The sequence below is a fragment of the Mastomys coucha genome, unplaced genomic scaffold, assembly GCF_008632895.1.
Source record: "Mastomys coucha isolate ucsf_1 unplaced genomic scaffold, UCSF_Mcou_1 pScaffold6, whole genome shotgun sequence".
Classification (NCBI taxonomy): Eukaryota; Metazoa; Chordata; class Mammalia; order Rodentia; family Muridae; genus Mastomys; species Mastomys coucha.
The window spans coordinates 78,962,907-78,979,660 of record NW_022196912.1 but is presented as its reverse complement, the minus strand read 5'-3'; the positions used below and the strand labels follow the sequence as shown (position 1 = coordinate 78,979,660).

Genomic DNA, 16,754 nt, shown 5'->3' with positions numbered 1-16,754 from the left:
TGTTGGAACATCTTTTGGGTATATGCCCAGGAGTGGTATAGCTGGGTCCTCTGGTAGAACTATGTTCAGTTTCCGGAGGAACCACCAAACTGATTTCCAGAGTGGTTGTACCAGTTTGCATTCCCATCAGCAATGAAGTAATGTTCCTCTTTCTCCACAACCTCTCCAGCATCTGCTGTTCCCTGAGTCTTTTATCCTAGCCAATCTGGTGTTAGGTGGAATCTCAGAGTTGTTTTGATTTGCATTTCCCTGATGACTAAGGATGTTGAACATTTCTTAAGGTGCTTCTCAGCCATTCGGGATTTATCGGTTGAGAATTCTTTGTTTAGCTTTGTACCCCATGTTTTAATAGGGTTATTTGGTTCTCTGGAGTCTAACTTCTTGAGTTCTTTGTATACCTTGGATATTAGCCCTCTATCAAATATAGGGTTGGTAAAGATCTTTTCCCAATTTGTTGGTTGCCGTTTTGTCCTATTGACAGTGTCTTTTGCCTTACAGAAGCTTTGCAACTTTATTTCTGTATCTCAATTTCATGGTCTGTATTTTTTTAACTGTTGTTCTTTCATTAATACATTATCATGCACAAAGACAAAGAACCATACTTCATTTTCAATGGGTATTTAGACAGCAACTGTAGAAAAGAAAAAAGGACACCGTTCTTAAGGTTGTTAAACTGGCTTCACACACACTGTTGTTTTGCATTGGTTTTCTAGAACTTTTCCCCTTTCATATTTTTCTGAGAACTGCTTTTGCTTGAAATCACAGAGTCTGGTGAACACATTCTCTGCCAAGTAGAAAAAGTTGCTCTATAGGGAAAGGGGAAAATGGAGAAAACTAGCAGAGATGGGGCAGGACATGCAGATGAGGTCCTGCAGGGCTCTAGCCTAAGCAAGCCCTGTCCTTTGTCTTACACAGGAGGATACCTTATAAAGCCACTGCTTGATCTGAATGGTTAACAAAGGGTACTTAACACAAACTGGAGCCAAGTTCAAAAATGCTAAAAATGTGCTGATTCATCATTCTTTATATGTCATATTTATATATTATCTGTATTAATGATAAATATCTAGACACTATGTAATGTATTAAGTGCATGTATTATGGTATTCATATTGCTTGTGAGAGTTTTCTTACTTAAGCTTTTGATGAGTTTAACTACCATTACACAAGGAAGATAAATGTTATCAATGCTCACATTTACAAATGATATTTACATGTTAAATTTTCCACATTTACAGTGAAGTCCAACCAATCACCTGAGTCCACAATAAATATGTCATAATCTCATATGCCTTACCACTACACAAAATTTTATATTTTTGAAGCTTAACATCAACTTGTGAAATTATTTTTTAATTTTATCAAATACTGATACCAATTTAACCATTAATCAAGAACCTCCAGTGTAATTTTTCCAGTCGTAGTTTTGCAGTGCCTTCTAATTTCATCTTCCAGCTCTTGCCTTTATCCATTTCAGGTTAGAATAGTGCTGTAAAACTGAAGGACACAATCCTATTTGTCAGTTAAAAGCCTTTGATAATTTTCCACTTCAGAGTAAAACCAAAACTCAAAAGAATGCTTTATTAACCTCCTGGAACATTTGCTTCTTTCTGAGTCCCTGAACCACTTATCTGGCCTTCTTTTTATTGCTCTGTTAACCTCAGGAAAGACCACACTGACTATCCCCTTTTCTGTACCTTGAACACTGTGTAGCAGTCAATAGTTTTCTTGGACTTGATAGTCTATATTAGCATAGCTTTCCTGACATACCCATGACTATATCTCAGCTTCTATATTAAAATTCATATACTGATTTACATATTGATTTCAGGGTATTCTTTTTTTATTAGATGTTTTCTTTATTTACAATATCTCCTTTCCCAGGTTCCCCTCAAAAGAAAAAAGAAAAATAAAATAAAATAAGAAAAAAGAAACCAAAAACTAAAACAATCCCCTGTTCTCTTCCCCCTCCCCCTGCTCACCACTCAACCCTCTCCCACTTCCTGGCCCTGGCATTACCCTACAATGGGGCATAGAACCTTCACAGGCCAAGGTCCTCTCCTCCCATTGATGACTGACTTGCCCATCCTCTGCTATACACATGCTGTTGGAGCCATGAGTCCCCCCATGTGTACTCTCTGGTTGGAGTTTTAGTCTCAGGGTGTTCTTTTTGTTAATTATAAATGCTTTTTTCATACAAGATATTCAAATTATACGTCTCCTCTCCCATCTCCTTTCAGATTTTCTCTACTTACAGACTCACCCAAATCTGTAATCTTTCTTTCCCTCTCTCATTTAAAAACAAACAGGCATCTAAAGGAGAACATGGTCTGTCAAGAGCCATAATGGGACAAGCTCATAACTAGGAGGTGATCATTCTGAAATGGCCTGCTTCAGATTATTATATAATCTGAGACAGGTACACCCTTATTAAGCAAGGTTGTAAGGGATTCATTTTAGGAAAGATTCCTGCTATTAATATGCTTTTCCTGTTATTATCACACATATATAATAATCCATATATAATAATCCCTAAGCAATAGCACACCCCTTTGGAGCATATCTCTGCAGATTCATGAAGATGTATTGTCTTATAGTGATGAAGGTGCAGGCAGGCTTCTCCTTACTATGGGACAGAACTGGTCCCATGGTAAGGACAAGGCAGGCTTAGTCTTATTAAAAGAAAGACATTTTTTTTCTTACAAACATGGATTTAATTCATTTAGCATTAAAAGGGTAGAAGCCTTTTCTTTCTCTATGTAATAAAGATTAGAGCTAATTTTTCATCCAGAATGAGTTCTTTCTTTCTTTTTTTAAGTTTATTTTCTTATTTTTTTTTTATTACACATTTTCTTTATTTACATTTCAAATGATGTCGCCTCTCCTGGTTACCCCTCTGAAAAAATATCAAAAACAAAAACAAAAAACTAACCCTATTTCCTCCCCCCTCCCCCTGCTCACCAACCCACCCCCTCCCACTTCTTGGCCCTGGCATTCCCCTACATTGGGGCATAAACCATCACAGGACCAAGGGCCTTGAGTGAGTTCTTTCTGCACCATTGCTTTGTTTTTTGCTCCATATGCATATATTCATATAAATGTCCCCACCCCCATCCACTCTCCAACTACTCTTCATTCCATACCTCCTCCTCACACCCCCCCAAATCTCCACGTGGATGCTCCCATGCCCCCACCCCAACTCCACCTGACCTCTAAACTCCCCTGGCCCTCCAGTCTCTTGACAGTTAGAGGTACATTGTCTGAATGAACACAGACCCAGAAGTCCTCCCCCATACTTCAGAATGTGCCAGCCTTGTCTGCCCCTGACTTATTTTAAGTATCAAATACAGACATGGCCTAGGCAATGCCACTTGCTCCTGAGCACAGCTACCAGTTAATTGCTCTTAGATAGTAACTAGACTTTCTTCTACTCAGAGCACATTCCAAGAGGTTGTAAAACAACCAAAGTCATAAAAAGGGAACTAACGATTTTTTATAGGTGCTAAGACAGAAGATAAACTATTGACTGGGTTTATCTATACAAAATTTCACCAATAAATTAGTAATGATTTCGGGAAATGTGGCGTACAGAAGACCCACTCCCCGGCGCTGCTCGTGGTGGGCCCAAGTCCTTCTGATCGAGGCCCAGCCCATGGACGGTATGAGGCTGGTAGCCGCCCCCGGCATGCCGGGTCCGGGTCTTCCCGGAAGAGAGAGTTCAAGAAAAAAAAATTAGTAATGGTTTTCAACCTTCAGTGAACCTGTAGAGCTGTGACAGGTGATGGATGTTTAGCTAGATAATTACTCCTAATAGATATGCATGTAAACATTCTCTGTTGTAAACTTCTATTTCAATTTATGATTTCGTTTTGTGTGTGAACTTTTTTGTGGTGATTTTGCTGTATCTTATTGTTTCTTTTTCTTTCTTTTTTTTTTCATTCTCAAAGATGTTTAAGTGCTGACGAGAAAGAGAATAGTTGGAACTGAGGTGAGAAGAACTGAGGTGAGAAGAACTGAGCTGTTAGAGGGAACTGAGTTGAGACGTTTTTAGAAAGAACACTTTTTAGACAGAACTGAACTCAAGAAGAACTTAGACGTATAGGCATAGCATTCTGAGAAAAGGCACTGAGAATCAGAGTGTTGTTGTGACGCCAGAGCAGGAGGCCAGAGCAAGATTAGCAGGAGTATGCAGAGTGGAATAACTTAGAAACTATAGGTAACAAAAAAAAAAAAATCTAAGATAGCAATGTGCAGCATGCAGAGGGAAAGAGGAAAAATGAAGAAGCTGCAGAGAGCAGAAGGAGCAGGCAGGCTTCATCTTACCATGGGACAGAATAGGTCCTCTCTTAATGACAAGGCAGGCTTAGTCTTATTAAAAGGAACAAAGTATTTTTTTTCTTACAAATGTGGATTTAATTCATTTTTCATCCAGAATGAGTGAGGTCTTTTCCTACATATGCATATACAAGTATGAATGTGTGTCTAAGTATGTAATTGTGAGAATGTATGCATGTCTGTGTGCATATAAGTATGTAACTGTGAGGATGCATGCAAGATGAGCCCAACTGGTTTGAGTGAAAATGTATGAATGAGCTTACGTGAATCTGTACATGAATTTATGTGAGATTATGCATATTTGCTTATGTAAAGTGTTTCCTTCTGCTAGGATTATTCTCTTCTCCTGGTTCAATAGAAGTTTATTGCTCCAAACTTTCCCCTAGCCAGACAAGCCAAAGGCATCTGTACAAAGGGAAAAGGCTCTAGCCATTAATCCTTTCCTTAATCTCCTGCTGTTTTAGGATGAAGTGTTAAGTGTCTGAGACTGCAGTCTCTGGCCTCAGAGGATCACAGAAAACAGGTCAGCTACAATAGCATTGTAACTTACATTTAGATAAGTGAACTTTTTATTATACAGCAACCCTAAATATCTAGTGAGACAAAGTCTTACTCCAGAATTTCATAAGACGCAGTCTTACCCTTCACTGATGCTCTTCTCCCTCTGCTGCCTCAAGAAGAACCGACAAGAAAGAAGAACCCCATGCCTACAGGTCTGGCCCCCAGCAGGTGTATTACATTGATGGATTTTTGTATGTTGAACCATCCCAGTATCCCTGAAGTGAAGCCTACTTGATCATGATGGATGATGTTTTTGATGTGTCCCTGGATTTGGTTTGCAAGTATTTTTGCATCAATGTTCATAAGAGAAATTGGTCTGAAATTTTCATTCTTTTGGGGGATTTTGTATGGTTGAGGTATCAGGGTGACTGTGGCTTTGAAGAATGAGTTTTGGCAGTGGTATTTCTGTTTCTATTTTGTGGTGGAGTTTGAGGTACATTAGTTTAGCTCTTCCTTGAAAGTCTGGTAGAATTACCCAGTAAAACTATCTGCCCTGGTTTAGTTTTGGTTGGGGACTTTTAATGATGGCTTCTATTTCCTTATGGGTTATAAGGCTGCTTGCTAAGTGGTACCTGCAAATACATTCCATTGATATTTTCCAATTATGTGTAGTACAGACTTTTGAAGTAAGACCTAATGATTCTTTGAATTTGTTCAATTTCTCTTATTCTGTCTCCCTTTTCATTTCTGAGTTTGTTTGGATACTGTCTCTCTGTCTTTTGGTGACTTTAGCTAATGGTTTGTGCAGTTTTCTAATTTCTTCATGGAGGTATTAATGCTATGAGCTTTCCTTTTGCACTGCTTTCATTGCATCTAATGAATTTGGGTACGTTGGGCCTTCACTTTCAGTGAATTCTAGAAAGTCTTTACTTTCCTTCTTTATTTCTTCTCTGACCTAGAGATCAGTGAGTATATATCTGTTCAGTTTCCATGAGTGAGAAGGCTTTCTGGTGCTTCTGTTGTTTAAGTCCAGGTATTAAGTCCATGGTGGTCTTATAAGATACAAAGGCTTATTTCCGTTTTCTTATATCTGTTGAGGCTTGCTTTGTGATGAACTATATGGGCAATTTTGGAGATGGATCTATGAAGTACTGAGAAGAAGGTATATTGTTTTGTATTTGAGTCTTTAGATGTCTCTTGGATCCATTTGATTTATTCTGTAGGTAAGTTTCATTATTTCTCTGTTTAGTTTTTGTCTAGGTGACTTGTGAGTTAGTGACAGTGGGCAGTACAGCCTTTGACTATTCTGTGGCTTGCTAATTGCCATTTAAGCTTTAGCATTTTTTTTTTTTTTTACAAATATGGGTACCTTTGTGTTTGGGCATAGTTGGTCAGAACTGGGTATCATCTTGGTAGATTATCTTTTGATGTGTATCAAGGGTTCTTCCCTATCTCCTTTTGGTTGCAAGTCTATTTTATTAGATGATGGAATGGCTGCTCCAGCTTCCTTTTTGGGTCCATTTGTTTGCAAATCATTTTTCCAGCTATTTTTTCATTTATGCAGCAAAATGATGTATCATGGGGTCCATTGTGTTAGCTTGTTTTGTTTTTTTTGGGTAATTAAGTTAATTGATGTTGAAAGTCTTTGTTACTTTCTGTTATTTTGATGTTGGTTTTGTTAGTATATTTCTCTCTCTCTCTCTCTCTCTCTCTCTCTCTCTCTCTCTCTCTCTGTGTGTGTGTGTGTGTGTGTGTGTGCCTTGCTTGGTTTTGCTGATATGGAGTTACATATTTCCTGTGTTCTTGGATGTAGTCATCCTCATTGGCTTGGACTTTTCCTTCTAGTATTTTCTATAGGGCTGGATTTATTGATAGATATTCTTTAAGTTTATATTTGTCTTGAAATATCTTGTTTTCTCCCTCTGTAGTGATTGAGAGTTTTGCTGAGTATAGTAGTCTAGGTTGGGATATGTGGTTTTCTACAGGATGTAAGATATCTCTCTAGGCCCTTCTAGCTTTTATTCTCTGTTGAGAAATCAGGTATAATTCTGATAGATCTGCCTATGTATGTTACCTGGACTTTTCTCCTTGCCATTTTTAATATTCTTTCTTTGTCTTGTAGACTTTGTGTTTTGATAATTATGTGGTGGGAGGATTTTCTTTTTTGTCCATTCTAATTTGTGTTCTATAAGCTTCTTGTAAGATTATAGGCATCTCTTTCTTCATATTGGGAAAGTTTCCTTTTATGATTTTGTTGAAAATATTTTTTGGTCCTGGGAGCTGTGACTTTTCACTTTCTTTTATGCTTATTATTCTTATGTTAGGTCTTTTCATGGTATTCCAGATTTCCTGGATGTTTTGGGTCAGGAATTTTTTTATATTGAACTCTTTTGTTGACCGATATACCAATTTCCTCTATTGCATCTTCTATGCCTGAGATTTTATGTTCCATCTCCTGTATTCTGTTGGGGATGCTTGTATCTGTTGTTCCTGTTCTCTTCTCTAGGTTTTCCATCTCTAGGATTCCCTCAGTTTGTGTTTACATTATTGCTTCTATTTTCAATTTTAGGCCTTGGACAGTTTTATTTATTTCCTTCACCTGTTTAATTGTATTTTACTATACTTCTTTAAAGGATTTATTTATTAAATCCTTTAATCTGTAAAGACCTGTATCTGTTTGATTGTATTTTACTGTATTTCCTTAAGGGGTTTATCCATTTCTTCCTTGAAAGCCTCTGTAACTTTCACAAAATTGAATTTAAGGTCATTTTCTTGTACTTTAGTTGTGTTAGGGTATCAGTGTTTGTGGTAGTAGGGTAGTTGTACTCTGAAGGTGTCTTATTGCCATGGCTTTTGTTGATTTTGTTTTTTCCAGGGTCTTTAGTTATCTGATTGACTTTGGTCCCTGGATGTTTCTTGCATAGTAGATATTGAAAGGGGACTTAAACTCAATGGCCCTGGTATGGCACTCCTCTGATGGGTATTCTTGGGCTGTATTGTTCTAGGTCAGCAGGTTTGTGTGGTTCAGGATGCACAGATCTGATGAAGGTAGGTAGAGAGGAGTTGGGATATTGGAAGTCCCCTAGGGAAAACAGACTGCCCAGGGCAGCTAGGGGTGCCCCTAGAGGACTCAGTGAGCAAGAAAAGTGGGTGGGGAAAGGGAATCTAACCTCTATGCTTCAAGATCCAGTTGTCTGATGAAGAGGTCTGAAAAAGGGGGCTGGAAAGGTTACAGAAGGATTAGTCTAGGGTTATTTTAATGGCAATACTCTACTGTTGGTTACTAAAACATTAGTATAAATTTAAATCAAGAAGGATGATACCTTTAAATAGTTTTCCTTCATATTGCTTAGGATGTTTTTAATCTCTTGTGATTTAATTTGAAAACCTTTTTCTCATTTACCTCTTTGGTTACATCTACTCATGAATAGTTCAGGTTTTTTGAGAAGCTCAGCATATTAGTACTGTTATATGAGAAAAATTTGCTTGTCGAATCTAAACCCTACAACGGTACTGAATTAATTTATTTGAACTAACAGTTTTAATGGTGTGTTTGGGATTTACTACAAATGAATCACTATATCTGAAATAGAGGAAATTTTACTGCTTTTTGTATTCATGTTTTCTTGTATACTCACTTCTATATTTATCAGAATTAGTGAATAGTGCCAGTGCACTTTGTACTAGACCTTAAGCAAAAAGTACTTATGCTAATTATCTTTGGTGTAACAATCTTTTGTTATGTCTAGTTTTCCACAAAGCCACCTACTTAATTACTCACTGATTCACACACTCAAATATGTGTGTGAGTGCATGTGTGTGAGTATATGTGTATGTGAATGTGTGAGTGCTTGTATGTGTATATATGTATGTTTGGTATGTGTGTGTATGTGTAAATAAAGACGTTCTTTACTATAGTGGCATTCACAACTATTTTGCCTTTCTTCCTCCTTAGAGTCAATATTGGTGATATGAAGTTTTCAGGAGAGTTAAAAAGAATTTTTGATCAGTGACAAAAAAAGTTGTACAGTATAAGTGTACGTCAGAAACACCCTCTGCTGGAACGATGGACTGGAGGATCCATAAAATTGCTATATTGCTGTCTTAGCACTTTCCCTTAAAGTTTAAAAACATATTAAAAGATTTTAAATTAGTATAGAGAAGTGATGAGATAAATTGTGTAACTTCATGAGCATATTCTACTAGAGGTGATGTAGAATGCCATGCAAACTCTAAAGGTAAGGACAAGATAAAACATGTAATGATTTAATTTTATTATGTGTGGTTAGAAAGATTGTGGTGCTACTACAGAGAAACGGAGTTAGGCAGAAATGTATGCTGAAGCACATGAACAAAAAATAAACATAGTTTGGACAATTCTATGTGATGACTGAGGAAATGCAAGTGTTGAGGGAGTGGGGCACAAGGCTGACTGCAGTCCTTGACTTGCTTGTTGCTTTGACGTGTTACAGTGACTGTTCCAAACTCCCCAAAGAATGTAGGATGGAAGTGAAAATGGCAGTAAGTGTCTCATCTAACAGTCAACTAGCAGTGGCTTGCTTACAGCTTTATTGTGTAATTGTTAAAGGGATTTCTGAAGTTTTAAAGCTAATTGCTCTACTGTAAGTAGGTTAAAAACAAAACAACAAAACATGTTGAGCAGCATTAAATTCTTTTGAAAATTCTATGGTATATTCTTAAGATAAATAACAATTTCCAAAAATGCATTTATTCAGAAAATTAGCCAATGATCTACAACTTCATATTTTCAATGATGCTGAAAGTAGAAATAATTCATATTGCTAAATAGATATTTTTAATAAGCTACTTTTGAAAATATATGTTTTGGGTGATTTCCAAAATTATCAACTGAGTAATGGTAGTTGACATAAAATTGAAACACCAAGAAAATATTCCAAGCACATTCATCACTCAGAGTTAGGCAACTTGGTTGTATATTTTAGGAACCTTTAAAAATAATCTTAACAAATCTGTAGAAAAATCTTGTTTATTTAAAGACTCTTTTTGTTCTTTTAGATAATTTTCTTACATTTCAGTGACTACTAATAGCACTTGGTGGTTGACAGAAAAAAATGGTTCTAATAATTTTTTTTCAAATACTGACAACTTTATGCAATAGACTTTTGGAAAATACTTATATATGAGGTTAATCATTTCTTGGTTGTGCTTGTACATAATTACAACTCAAGAAGTAAAAACCCTGTTGATTATTATGATCTAGCAAATAGTCCTTTGTTCTGGAAAAACAACTATCTAACTTGATAGAGCATTATATTTGATTTTGCTTTACTTAATCAATTTTTCTCTATTTTTATAATTCTAACCATAATTGAAGTGCCTCTTCTGATGTTATGACCTATCATTTGCAGTCAAATTTTTAGAAAATATACTTTAGTTTTTATTTAGTTGTACTTGATTCCAATTGATGCTTTTAATTCTATAGTATAAGGGATTGAAACCCAGGCTTTGAACTTGTGAGGCAAGCAGTCTACCACTAAGTTATATCATAGGACTTCTACTTGCATATTAAAATACACTAGGAGATATATGCTACAAAGGGTAAATAGAAAAGTGTTTATAGAGTCCAACTAGAGAATGGAAGGCCATAATTTATGGTCTGATGCAAACAAGCACCAGAGGGAGCTTCCTCATTCAGAAATTCCAACTCTGACAGGAGTCAAAATGAAGCCAGAAAGAGACTGCTTTTGTGTGGGTTGCCAGTTTGGCTTGTTCCATCTCCAAAAATGAGGAAGGGGTGAAATTAGTCAGGATGGCAGTCATGCAGATTGATACCCTGTGTGCCCAGGTGGTCAGTGCTGCCCCTGGCTGCTCTGCCAGAGTAAAGTTGCTGAGGACAACATGGATGTCTTCAAAGACCAGTGGGAAAAGCAATTCTGAGTGCTAACTGAGGCAGTGGATGACATCACCCAGTGGATGACTTCTCCTCTATCTCAGAATATCATGTCTTGGAGGATGTGAACATATGTGTGATTGTTCTGCACGAGAGATGTGGATACACTGGATCACACAGCTAGGGCTATATAGGGCTGCACAACCCAGGTCACTCACATCAGCAATGCAAAGATGGAGAACCATGAAGCTAGAGTACATACTGAGAAGGTCCTGGAAGGCACGAAATTGCTTTCCGAAACAGTGATGCCACCCTTTGCTGAACAAGTTAATGTTGATATTGAAGCCCTGAGTGCCAATGTCCTTCAATCTTTTGAGGAGAATGATGCCTCATAAATAGTGTATGATGTTGTTCTACTGTCAGGAGCCATCTAGAAAAAGTTAAGGCTAGAAGGTAGCCTTCCTGGAGGTGGTCTACCATTTTTTGTATGGTCTGTGATGAGTAAGCTCTATGAGCCAAGGTCATAAAGAGACCTCATTCCAAGATTGCTGATGTGCCTTTTTGTCATTATTAAATCAATATAATACTACCTTGGCATTATACCACCCTGAGAAGATCAACATAAGAATTAACTTTCATGAATTAATGCTGTTTAGATGAATTAGTGGTTTTATAGAATTCCTAATTTGATTCAAATAATATTAGGAGGAAAGTTTTAAGTGATGGTTTTAGCTGTTTTGCTAGAAAATGTAATAAAGTTAAAATCAAAAATAGAATGTTCCTACTACTCATGATAGTAAGTAAAAGCTATATAATAAGAAATATAATGAGCTTTCATATTACACTAAAAGGAGATATAGATTTGGAACAAATTTATGTACAAGGAAAAGCACTCAGGTCTAAGGATGAATCCATAGGCGTGCACTATGATAAGACAAGGCCAGGTAAGATTGTTGAACTTATAATGAGCATATAGAAGGAAACACTGCTTTCAACTTAATACAACATCTTTTTTGTAAACCACATTTTGTGTAACATTTTATTTATGAGTTAATTTTCTAAGAATATTTGTTTATAAAAAGGCCAGTAAAAAGAAATAATGATGGTGTGTTATGATGTGGTAGCTTGGGGGGCTTTTCCTCACTCAATCATCCAACCATCCATCCATTTTATCCAACCATCCATCCATTTATCCAACCATCCATCCATCCATCCATCCATCCATCCATCCATCCATCCATCCATCCATCTATCCATCCATCCATCCATCCGTATAGAGATGTAGCCATTTTCTACTTCATCCAGTGTGTGTGTGTGTGTTTTCTTTGTGAGTGAATCTTTCCTCTCTGGTTCACAAGGAGTTAACTAGCCTGGTCTACAAAGGGGCTTCTGACTAGCTGGCCAGAGAACAGAATACTAGCAGTAAATACTTTACCAAATTCTGGGCATTCGTACCTAAAGCAGCACATGATAATGGCCAAAGCCAGTGGGTTTTGGGCACAGAATAAACAAGAAAATGTCAAGTCTCCAGAAGCCATCAACTAATAGTATCCAGTACAGTTAGACAAAGTTACAAGGACAGAGATCATCAGTCTTTTGGCCATCGTCCAAGGTTGTATCCCACCTCAACTCATTCCTTTAAGGCCAGGGAGGCCCCCTGCAGGATATCAGAAAGGCTGTGCTAATGATGAGGACTCCAGAAGAGCTAGAAGATAATTCTAACTTTGAAAAAGAGGATTTTGCTGTGCATTGTTGAACAAGTGTTCAGACCTAGGATGACCAGCTCATTGCTGGGAAGAGTGCAGGGGTCATCATGGCACAACTACCATAGGAGGAGAAAGCAAAAAATGCTGAGCAAGTAGAGGTTCTCCATCAAGACAAAAGCAAGCTGAATGCTGACATCTCAAGTGGAATGACAGCGGCAATGTCAACATTTCTCTAGCCAAGCAGATGTGTATGATCGTGATGGAGATGACAGACTTCACAAGAATTAAAGGTCCCCTGAGAAATACATGGTGTTATTAATGCTGCCCAGAAGACTGCAGTCGCAGGCTCTTGAATGGACAAATCAGCTCATGCCGTGTCCTGATTCAGTATGCAAGTATTCTTAGCTCACCTTCATTCGTTTTTCTTGTATTGCCACCAGCTTCACATCTGCAGTAAAGTGAAGGTGTGAGTTCAGAATCTAGGAGGAGAATTCATTACGTTAGGGCTGGACATTGCTATGTCACTCATCCAGGCAGTCAAAAACCTGATGAATGCTGTTCTTTTCACAGTGAAAGGATCTTATGTCACCTCAACCAAACACCAGAAGGTCTAAGCAGACATCGATTCTCCCGATATGTCTTGGATGATTAAAGCTCCAGAAAAGATGCCCTTTGGGAAGGGAGAAAAGCCTGAAGAATTCCAGACAAAAGTTAGATGGGAGTCTCAAAAGAAAACATTTCAAGCCGGATGGTGGTGGCACACGCCTTTAATCCCAGCCCTCGGGAGGCAGAGGCAGGCAGATTTCTGAGTTCAAAGCCAGCTTGGTCTACAGAGTGAGTTCCAGGACAGCCAGATCAACACAGAGAAACCCTGTCTCAAAAAACCGAAAAAAAAAATAATTTCACCTCTGCAAGCTTTAAATGAATTCCAAGGTGTGGATTTCCTCTAGAACAATAGGCTTCAAAACAAGAAAGTCTTTTCTTTCTGTCTGCCCCCTTTCTTTTTCATTCCATTTTTGTAAGCATACCTGCCGATATGTATGTCTTTGGGCTGGGGAAATTAAGAGAACAGTGTTTGTTTGCATGTAAGATGAGATGAGATCAATGCTATTGCTCCATCGGTACCCTGGGAAGAGACAGGTGATTTCTGACCTGAGGTGGCACAGAGTTGTCCTTTTTGACATTCTCTTGAAGCTGGGCAAAGAGTTCACACTGAGATTTTCATGGGAGTGAGAGGGATGAGAAAAATAAACTTAACTCTACAAAAGCAAATTCTAATGCATGCAAGAATCATTAAGTTATCAGGTGTATTCCTAAGTGAAGAACCCAGAAGTGTAATGGTAGAACATAAGAACTGTACTGCTTCTGTTTATTGCAAAAAATATACTACCCAATACACTGAGGTGGTCCACAAATTGAACAATTTAACCTCAATGTCATGTATCCATGCTATCATGTGGATTCTTAACTGAGGAGAAACCAACTCATCCCATGCCAAATATTTCTTTAACCTGCATTCTTTCTTTTCGTTTTTCCTGGTAGTGCCATTACTAGTGTTCCTCTTATTTTTCTTCTCTCTGCTGAAGACAATAAAAATTCCTTTGAGATACTTGGGTCCTTCTGCAGACTCTGATGACAAAAAGTGGAGTTCAACTGTCCTTCCTTCTGTTTCTTTCTTTTTAAACTTGAACTCTGACTTTGCTAGACAAAGGAGGCTCAGTGGTAGAACAGTAGTGAAATGAAGATTGAAGGTATGTGAAGGTTTAAAGGCAAATGTATAGATATGACTCAGAGTGCTGGTATTTAATATACAATTCTATTCACTGACACAAAATGAACACATTTAATATTAAAAAATAAAAGTAAAACACACACATGTATGTCTTATGATGTAATTTCGACAAACTCTTCTGTCATTCATTTTAATAAAAATATGTTTAAATTCAAAGCTTGCAAGTTTATTGCTATTCATATGAAGTGATACATTATTTAAGATAGAATTTGAGAAAGTATATTTTAGCTCTGTTGCATGTGCTTCAAGGAGTACAGAGAGAATATATGTTAGCGTGTAGAGGATATTGTTAGATTGCTTAATTTAGAGATAAACTTGAAAACAGATGAATTAGCAAACACTTGAATTGACACATAATATAAAAAGAACATAAGATAAATAAATTCATGAAAATATGTTCAAATTAAGTATTAAAGAAAAGGAAACTAATATTTTACCCCCAAAATTTGTACAAAATTTTAGAGGTTCCAAACTTATATTAAACTGAAACTGAAATTCCCTAAAAAAGAATGTGATTGATATTATTATAAAATCTCACCATTTGTCCTCAATCTGAAATCACATTTCCTTCAAAAGCAAGTCTTCTGCTTTGTAGATTTTTTCACCATAATTTTTTTCTAACGTTCTTCATGGGTTTAAGGATTAAAATAAAACCAAACGAATTTCTATGAGGACCATCTCCCACTACAGGGAGTATAATGGGAAACATCAGGATCCCTGTCTCTTTTTAAGTCTTCAGAGACTTAAAAAATAGCATTTGGTTCTCATTAATCTTATTGACTAGCAAATATGCCTTGACACAAATCTTACTTCATTTACTTTTTTGTAACCCAAGTAGGTTTGTTCTTTTGCCATTCCTTCAATAAACACCATCTATTTTCTCCTCCTATATGTAATAACACCCAATGAACTTTATCTATGTGCCACAAATTATCCAGATTGACCAATGACATTCACATGTTTAACAGAATAACCCATCATGATGTTAAACAGAGACCATAAAGTCTCATAACAGTCCTGAAGTCCCTGTCCAACTGCCTACTTTCTTAACTCTCCTGTGAGTAAAATCTTAGATACCCCAGTGATCTGGTTAGCAAACATCACAATTCATATGCCCCATGACTTCAGAAATGTTTCCCCTCTATTTTCTGATAGTTCCTATTATTAGTGAGGATGTCAACTTGCATTAACTAAGTGTGTCTTATAACTTTAATGAAACAGCCCAGGAGGGACTATTTTTCATTATATTGCTATATGTGTTGACTCAAGGAATGGTGAGCAGTTACATTGCTTAGTTTCTCAATTTCTATGGAATTCAGACTGTTCATCTACCATATCCTCATAGGTCAGATTGTGAGGGATTCTTCATTTTTCATATGAACATTGTTTTAAACCATTTCTGAATATATAGCTGAAGAATTATAGTCAATGTTTCATAGAGATAGCTGCTTATCAACATTTATTGCAGAACTATTCATAACAGCTAAGTTACAGAATACATCTAGTTGTTCCCTAATGCATGAAATTCTAAATTACACACACACACACACACACACACACACACACACACACACACACACAACTGTGGGGCTCTACTTAGCCATAAAGAATAATGAAATGCTATTTATTGCTTGAAATAGATGCAACAGGAGATCATTATACTATGCAAAATAAGCAGGTCATAGAAAATGCCTCATAATTTCTAATTTGTGCATAAAAGAAATTTTTTATAGACACCTGAAAAATGTAAATATGAAGAAAGAAGGAGAGAGCTAGGGAGAGTCAAAGCATATGGACTGTTTGAAGAACATGATCTTTGTGAAACACAACACTGTGTGAAATAAATATACATCACTAAAATGTTTTGAATAACAATTACAAAAGCAAAATGTCTTCTTTAATTCAAGAAGTTCATAGGCAAAACATTTCATGATTTTCACAGTTACTTCCATCAGGTTATTATTAAGATCAGCAACTGCATAAGGAACCATTGATTTCACCATTTATCTATGTTCAAAGTTGGATTTGAATAGAATCTTCTCTCTCTCACATGCCCTTTTCTTCCTGGCTGGTAGTCAATGCTTCCCATGTATTCTGACTTCTCTTATATTTGAAAGACCATTTTACACAGGCCTATTTCTAGTCTTTCTCTATGCCTGTAAATTATAAGACATTGGGATGGTTTGAATGAAAGATGCCCCCACAGCCTCAGGTATTTCAGCACTTGGTTAGTGGTGCTGTTTGGTGAAGTTGTGGAAAGTTTAGGAGAAGCAGTCCTTCTGAAGGAAGTATGGCACTGGGATAAACTTAGTGGACTTACTGCCTCATTTCAATTTTATGATCTCTCTCTCTCTCTGTGTCTCTGTCTCTCTCTGTCTCTCTCTCTCTTTCTGTGTGTGTGTGTGTGTGTGTGTGTGTGTGTGTGTGTGTGAGACCATGTTTCTGTTTCTCTGTCCTACTGGCTGTCTTTCTCTCTCTCTCTTTGATTTTTGTGTGTAGATGAAAATGTGATTAGTCACATTTCTGTTCTCATTGTCATACTATTGCC

General features: G+C 37.0%; 1 pseudogene; it reads left to right on the top strand.

Moving 5' to 3' along the window:
• The first annotated feature begins 10,576 nt into the window (after positions 1-10,576).
• On the top strand, positions 10,577-13,364 carry LOC116079955 (annotated as a pseudogene).
• The last annotated feature ends 3,390 nt before the right edge of the window (positions 13,365-16,754 follow it).